At 57.1% G+C, this 7,441-nt stretch overlaps 1 long non-coding RNA gene across 1 annotated transcript in view; it reads left to right on the top strand.

Annotated features, from left to right (window-relative positions):
* Positions 1 to 6,933, top strand: part of LOC144234227 (uncharacterized) — a 7,959-nt gene extending 1,026 nt beyond the window's left edge. Inside the window, exons 3-4 of the long non-coding RNA XR_013335891.1 lie at positions 571 to 1,116; positions 6,798 to 6,933. This is a non-coding gene — a long non-coding RNA (uncharacterized LOC144234227). The remainder of the gene's footprint in view (positions 1 to 570; positions 1,117 to 6,797) is intronic.
* Positions 6,934 to 7,441: the final 508 nt, after the last annotated feature.

Raw genomic sequence — 7,441 nt, 5'->3', positions numbered from 1 at the left:
CCCCAGCGCCCCGGACGCCCCCTCCGCCGGCCGGCTCCGGTGCCAACCCCCACCCACTTCCCCGGAGGGAGCCACACCCACGCTCCGAGGTTGAGAGGGTCGGCGGGCGGGCGAGGGCGCAGGCTGCCCACTGGCACCTCTTCCTATACCCTTCCAGCCCTCCCACTGAGGGTGCTCACCGAGTGTCCCCCCCCATTAAGTCCGCTGGAGCCGCCTGGCCCCGAGCCCACATGTCCTCTACCGCTTCCCCAGCCAGCGCAAAGGAGGGACTCCAGACCCCAGAACGGAAGCCAACCACCTTTAGGCGCCAATACCCCCAACACCCTTAGCCCATCAACCCCCCCCCCATCTTTGCTTCTCAGATGTGGAAATGAATAATTTGCCCTGCTCCAGTTGTGCCTCTTGGGCGGGGGGCGCCCCTAGGTGGATTTGCTGGGGACGCAGTCCCACCCACTTCCCACTGGCACCCCTAGGTGGAAACGTGCCGCCACTGCCGCCCAGCGGGAGGGGAGATCTGCCCTCAGGGCCAGGGCCGCAGGCCAAGCCCCTCGGTCCTTGTTCTCCGCGCAGATATTGACTGAGCATCTCCCGCAAGCCAGGCCTACGTGGGCACCAGGGACTCACTGGTGACAAGACAAACGGACCCCTGGCCTCTCGGAGTGGAATGGAGAAGCAGGGTAAGCAGTCAGAGCACCACGTGATCAGCGGACCCAGGGCGGAAGAGGACGGCAGAGATGCCCTGCCCGGCTGCCACCCGGCCTGACGGTGCCAGGGCCCGGCCACCTAGGAGGCCTGCTTCCTTATCTGCAGAGGGTTAGGTGGTTGTGGTGCCCGAACTCCTGCGTCTCTTCAACTCTGACCAAACAGTCATCTTTCCGGCCAGGAAAAACAGTGGCCTCCCTTGCAACCATATCTGAGCCTCTGGTCTGCGGCTGTAGCCTCTCCATCACTCTCGGACCAGCCGGAGAGCCATGGGGGACTTGCAAACTTCAGGCGCCCTGAGAAAGGCTTTGTGCCTGTCTTCATGGAGATACCAGTCCCCACTTCCCGGAGCTGCTGTGGAACACCAGATGGCAAATTGCATGTAAATGCACTCAGCACAGTGTCTGGCACACGGTAAGTGCTTAATAATTGCACCCTGTTGTTACTGTTATTGGCTGGTTGGTGTTCAGGGTAGCCATGGCGATAATGTGGGTCCTGTGCTCCTCTGGCATATCAGGACTCACACCGTCAAGAAACTCTCTCCACCTAGAACCAGATGGTAGGAAGGCCTCTGCCCCCAAGGCCCCGTCAGACCAAACGGCCATTTACCTTGGTCACAACTGCAAATCCTTCATTGTGAACTCCCCTGCCCCACCTCGAACCTGGCAGCGGATCCCCATCAAGGCAAGGTGTGACCCAGAGTGGTCCAGGGTCGCCTCTAGTGGGCTTTCCCTCCCTGCCTCTGCCCTGCCTGCCCTCCGCCCAAGGCAGCCAGGACAGCGCCACCCCTCCGTCCTGATTTCAAGGTGACCAGATCTGTTTCCCAGCCTGCCCCCCACGGAGTGGCAGTGCTCTTGGATGCCTAACAAGAGTGCTGACCTTCTAGAAGCAAGGACTTCGTGTTTCAGAATCCCATTTGTCCCTCTGTAGAAAACCAACCTCTAACAGTCCTGCGCTGAGCCATCAGAACGTTCCCTTTCACCCAGAGTTAATCCTTCCCCAAGACTTCGGCCTGACAAGAATAGTCAGGGTTTAGAGAACACCTTCTCTATCTCACACTCTCAGATCCAGCGCCTCATTTTTCAAATTCTGGTGTATTTCGGGTAGAAAGGAGGGAAACGTACATCTGGCTGACATGAAAAGATTGGTGTGGTTGTAATGTAAAGATGGAGTGGAATTTGGATTTCTTTTTTTGAAGAATATTTAAACTCTAAAAATAGACACAGGTCTTGGTGTTGGGAACACCAGGATTCTGTTTCCAATTCCCTGAAAGCTCCCGGTTGATAACAAGCATGACTGTTTTCATGAGCACCTACTATGTGCCCTATAGTGTGGCGAGTGCAGTAAGGGGAAAAGCAGAGGGAGAAAACAGAAGTAGAGGCCTTTGCTCAGGGAATTTGGGTCCTACACGGTGAAGTGGGAAAGAGCCATTGCCTCAAATGAGATGAAGTACAAAATACGTAGCCAGGAAAGTCAGAGGAGGATGAAGCCTTGGAGAGTTGTTCAGGGAGGGCTTCCTGGAGGAGGTGGCAGTCAGACTGAGGCTGGAGGGATGGATAGGGTGTAAGAAGCCAAAAGACCGGGAGAGCCTGTGAGAAGCAGCAGCAGCCACATTGAGCTAATGTGTGACACGACAGGAAGGTTAATATGAATGGCTAAAGTTGGAGGTCTTAGCTCCAGGCACTCTGCTATTTGTTTTCCATGGATTGTGTTGTCTCATCCACAAAACATGGCTGAGATGAAGGGGGTGTTCCCATGAGGAATGGTTTCCCAATGAGGAAACTGAGGCCCCAAGAGTTTAGGCAGCTCGCCCAGGTCTGCAGCGCTAGCGAGCAATGCGGCCAGCACTGGAGCGAGCGCTCTAGCTGAGTACACTAACGGCTCTGCCGAGCCGTGAGTCTGGCTGGTGGGGGTGCGCTCAGGGAAAAGGAAGGGGCCAAGCGGCCCAGACAGAGGGGTTTCCTGAAATAGGGCCCCCAGACCCTCCTGGAGGACTCTGATACGAAACATGCCCTTTTCTCTCCTCGGCGTGCAGGCCTCTGGGGTATTTGAAAATTGGTTAAGGGAATTGGGGGCTCAAGAATTCCGTTTTTTAATATCTCTTGCCTGTCCATCCAGTGGCAGGCTGGGCCACCCACCTTGTGATTTCAGTCTATTCTGGGAGATTGATGGCTCGGGCTTGGATTTAAGATGTGCCGCTGGGGTCCTCAATTTCCCCTGTCTCACCGGTGACGCTGACAAGGCAGCCAGCTCAGAGAAGATGGCTCCTGGCTCTTCCCCGGACTGCAGGCCTCGGAGCCCATGGCACCTGTAGAGAAAGTTCTGACCAGGATATGTGGGCAGAGGTAGACGGGCCCAGCCTCGGTTTCCCTATGCAGCCTCAGTTTCCCTACAGATGATGAGGAAGGCCTCCTGCGGAGGAAGCCCATTCAAGAGAGAGGTGGGGGAACCCTAAGAGGGAAGCTCACCAACTCCCCCACTTCATAGATGAGCAAACTGAGACTCGGAAAATGTGAGTGACTCACCCAAGGCCACACAGTGAAGTGAATTGAGCCTTCCGTTGGGTCCCCTTACTTTGCCCGAAGAAGACCTCTTCTCCCCTACTTTTGCCCTGTTCTGGATGAATTCCTCTTCTGGATAGATCATGGGACCTGAACTTCTTTGTGGTTGAAATAACACAAATATTTGAGGACCTTACCTCGGGTCAGATGATTGGTCCCTCAGATATATAGGATCCGCTTCTTCCTCATAAGCTCCCCATGGGTCACTGAGCCCGGAGGTTGCTGGGCTTTGGCTTGCCAGCCAGCTCCTGGATTCAAAAGACAAGCTCATTTTGGCAAATATTCAAAGTTCCTGTTCTTGCCTTTTTGGCTTCCTTGGCCGAAGCCCCTTGAAAAGTCACCCCACTGCCCCCGCCCCAGGGTTTCTGTGAATCCCTCAAAAGGATGTTGTGTCACTCCCGGACCAGCCTGTCTGCTGCGGTCACCACTGGCCATCTGTCCTGTGTGTCTCTTCTTGTTCTAGAGCCTGTCCGAGGCCATGAGACTGCTTGAAGGAACCCCTTCACCCACTGCCTCGTGGGGAAGCTAATGCAGGCCGAGGGATGTACCCATGGCTGTCAGAGGGTGGGGAGAAGCAGCGTCTTCCCCCACACAGGGGCTGTCGGTCCCCAAGGCCCTGAAGCATATCTGCTTAGGCCCCAGGATCACCCGACCAAGAGGCTGTCCCACTGGTGGCTGCACTGTCTAACCTCTGGCCTTGAATGCAGACCGAGGGGCCGGGGAGGAGGGCACCGTTCCTTCATGCCTCCTTCCCTTCTGGAAAACACTCCCAGCAGACAGTCCCTCTCCTTCTCCGGTTACAGAACAAAATGCCCCAAGTAAATCAGAGGATGTCAACAAATCTTGGCCGGAGGGGAGGCGACGGGGAAACGCGGTGATTTGCTTCTGGGAAGTGGCCAAGCCACAGCACACCTGCCGCCCAGACCACCCTGGCCAGCCCAGGGCCCTGGCCCTTCTGGGCCTGGTGGGCGGGAGGCAGGAGTGTTCTGTGTCGCTGGCCCTCAGCCGGTCCCCCCAGGCTCCATCGTCCTTCCTCCGGCTTCACGCCGTCCAGTCCGGGTCTGGTCAAGGCCAGTCTCATCCAAGTCCCCCAAAGTTTCCTGGAGGAAGGAGAGGTCAGAGAAGGCCAGATGTCCATTTCCTGCTGAGGGAGGAGCCTGCCCCGGCTGCCCTCTGAGGAAGAGGTCCAGCATAGACGTGGACGTCCCCCAAGCCACTCTGCTGGCCGCTGCCGCACACAACCCTGGCTGAGTGTGGCCCAGGCTGGGGAGAATCGGGTGGTGCTCTCGGGATCCCACACTTGCCCCGGTGCTTCCCAGAGCCTGCCTGCTGGGGGAGCAGAGACATGGCCACGGGGCCCGTGTTCGTCTGGAAACTTCCTCCTCAGGCTCCCCACCCAACAGTACCCCACCCAAGACACTCAGCCACAGAGCTACGAGCAGACAGACAGACTGACCAAACGCAAACAGGGCCTAAGGAGGGCTGCAGACCCTGTGTCTGATCTAGGGTTCGGGGAATATCTCAGGGCCCTGGGGCTGGGAAGGTGGGGGGCGGGGAGGGTAGCCCCCGCGGGTGGAACAGGATCACGGGCTGCAATTAAAACCCCCATCCTGGGTAACCCCCAGGCCTCTCTTGGGCTGTTTCCATGGCAAGGGAGGCTGGCGCAGAGAAGACAGGATCCTGGCGGGGCTGGGCTCGCTCCCCTGCTCTTCCCTGCAGAAGCCTCGGCCCCTGGACTGGACAGTTCACACAGGGCACATGGCCCAGCTGAGGCCGGGCAAGGCACAGGTCGGGGCCCAAGCTCCGTGGAGGCAGGTGTCTGGGCCCAGGGAGCAACTGATGGGATGTGCTGGGACTTAGGGAGGCCGCCGGGAACCTGGCCCAGACTCTAGGGACGTGGGCTGCCTAGAACATACCCAGGGACTCCAGTGCGGNCCTCACTTGCCTCCAGGCCAGCCCCTCCCTGTCCTGCCTTCTATTCTCATATCCCTCATCCGCCCTCTTCCTGAAGCCCCCGTCCCCTCTTCCTCGTGGGCGCTCCTTTCACGTTGGCCCCCACGGCAACCCCTTCCCCAGCCCTGGCTGGCGCCGAGGAAGTAGGAAGCCTTCTGGCACATTCCCTGCTGGCCGATGGTGATAAGCAGAGAGAGAGAGAGTGGGCCCTGCACTGGATCTTGCAGGTGGGCACTAAAGGGCATAAGGGCAGGAGATAGATGCCAAGACTGTCACCCCTGAGGAAACTGGGAACAGCCCAGCAGGGAGGTGCAGACTCGCCGTCACGCCAGCACACGGAACTTCCTGCACTAGGAAGTCCGGCTCAAAGGCACCCACGAGTCCTGCCTCCTGGACCAGTTCTTGGGGTGTGAGCCACCTGGCAGGGGAGACCTGCTTCTAGGTGGTTCCCCGAGGGCCAGTGCAGCCCTCAGACCCTCAGGGTGCCCACATTCACGCACACCAGGAAAGGAGAAGCGATAAGTAAGCATTCAACGTCCGCTTCCCTTTTCTCACCTTGTCCCCATTCCTCATCTACCCTCAGCCTCATCTACCCCCAGCGGGAGCCAAGGTGCCAGCTCAGAATGTACACGGGCAGGTGCCCCAGGCCCTGGCATTCCAGAGCCGGGAGGCCAAGTAGAGAACCGACGCATGCTCTAGGCATCCCCTGACCAGCCCTAGGTCAGACGGAGGCTCTTTCCCTCCCCACTTTGGGGAAGGCGGGGAAATGGGTGTCCTGCCAGGTGTAGTCAGCCCTTGGTCAGGGGCCCAGGGGCACCTCCCACGGGACAGCCCATCCCTGGTCAATGCCGTACCGGCTGGCTCTGGGAACTCAGCCCTGGAACAATGGAGCCATTCACATAGCCTGGGCTTTGCACAATGACCCTCTTGGTCTATCTCTGTGGCTAGACGGAGTGTGAGTGAGTGAGTGAGTGAGTGAGTGAGTGAGTGTGTGTGTGTGTGTGTGTGACAGAGAGAGAGAGAAAGAGAGAATCTGAAGGTCACTGGTGAGCCCCGACAGAGATGAGAGAAAGAGTACCGACTAGGGATTTAAATAAGCCTGACATCCATCCTTTGTTGGGAAATTACTATGTGCCAGGCAAGTGAGTCCGTTCCAACTTTGTGCCCATTTTAAAGATAAGGAAACTGAGGTGAGTTGAGAAGTTAGAAGTCAGAATAATGGGAACTTCTTGGTGGGGGCATTGACTGAGAAGGGGCACAAGGGGACTTTCAGGACAATGGAAGTTACTCTGGGTTGCAATCACGTGGGTGTAGACATATGCAAACGCTCTTTGCACTGTCCGATTAAGATTTGTGCGGTTTGCTGTATGTAAGTTATATCTCATTTTTTTAAATGGCAGTACATCCATAGAATGGTATATTACCCACCATGATTAAAGACTAAGGAAGCTCTTTGTATACCAATATAGATTGCCAAAATATACTATTAAATGAAAAAGAGCAGTGGGCAAAACATTTTCCAGATAGTACGCAAACATGTTTTAATATGCTCTCTATGCATATCTGTTTGTGTGTGTTTAGATCATCTCTGGGGACACACAGAAACCACGGCTGCCCCCGGGAAGGGGAGTCACACTGCTGGACACACAGCTGGAGGAAGACCTTTCACAATAAACCCTTTTCTTGACCCATGGGAGTCGCTTACTCAAAAATTAAAACAAATGGCATGAGTGCCAGAGTTGTCGAGTCCCAAGCCATTATGTCCATTGCTTCGGTGCATTTAATTCCAAAGTCAAATGGCCGCGGCCCTGGCCTGTCTCCTCACCTCAAACTCTGCCAGACAGCATGTGGCTGTGGCGGCCCAGCTGGGAGAAGTTCAAGGCTGGGTTCCACCATGTGCAACAGCCACAGTGGCCTCAGAGTGAGGAGGCCGGCAGAGCCAGGGCTGCGGAGTAGCAGCCGGCATCACAGCCCAGCTCCCCACGGGTCTCTGAACAAGGTCGGGCGCTGTAGGCCTGCCCTCCAGCTGAGGGCTACTGTCCAGGCCCCCACCCAGCCCGGTCTCCCTGCTCTGCTGTCACTGCCTCGCGTGCTCCCCTCCATGGCATCTCCAGCACAAGGAGGCCAGCAGGTGCGCCCAGGACATCTGCCCAACTTGGCTGCGGGGGGGGGGGTGCAGCAAGAGGCAGCCCCCTACAGAGAAATGCAGGGCTGTAGCCCCTGCC

Source organism: Crocuta crocuta, unplaced genomic scaffold (genome assembly GCF_008692635.1).
Source record: "Crocuta crocuta isolate KB4526 unplaced genomic scaffold, BGI_CrCroc_1.0 scaffold330, whole genome shotgun sequence".
Classification (NCBI taxonomy): Eukaryota; Metazoa; Chordata; class Mammalia; order Carnivora; family Hyaenidae; genus Crocuta; species Crocuta crocuta.
This window is presented reverse-complemented; position numbering and strand designations above follow the sequence as displayed.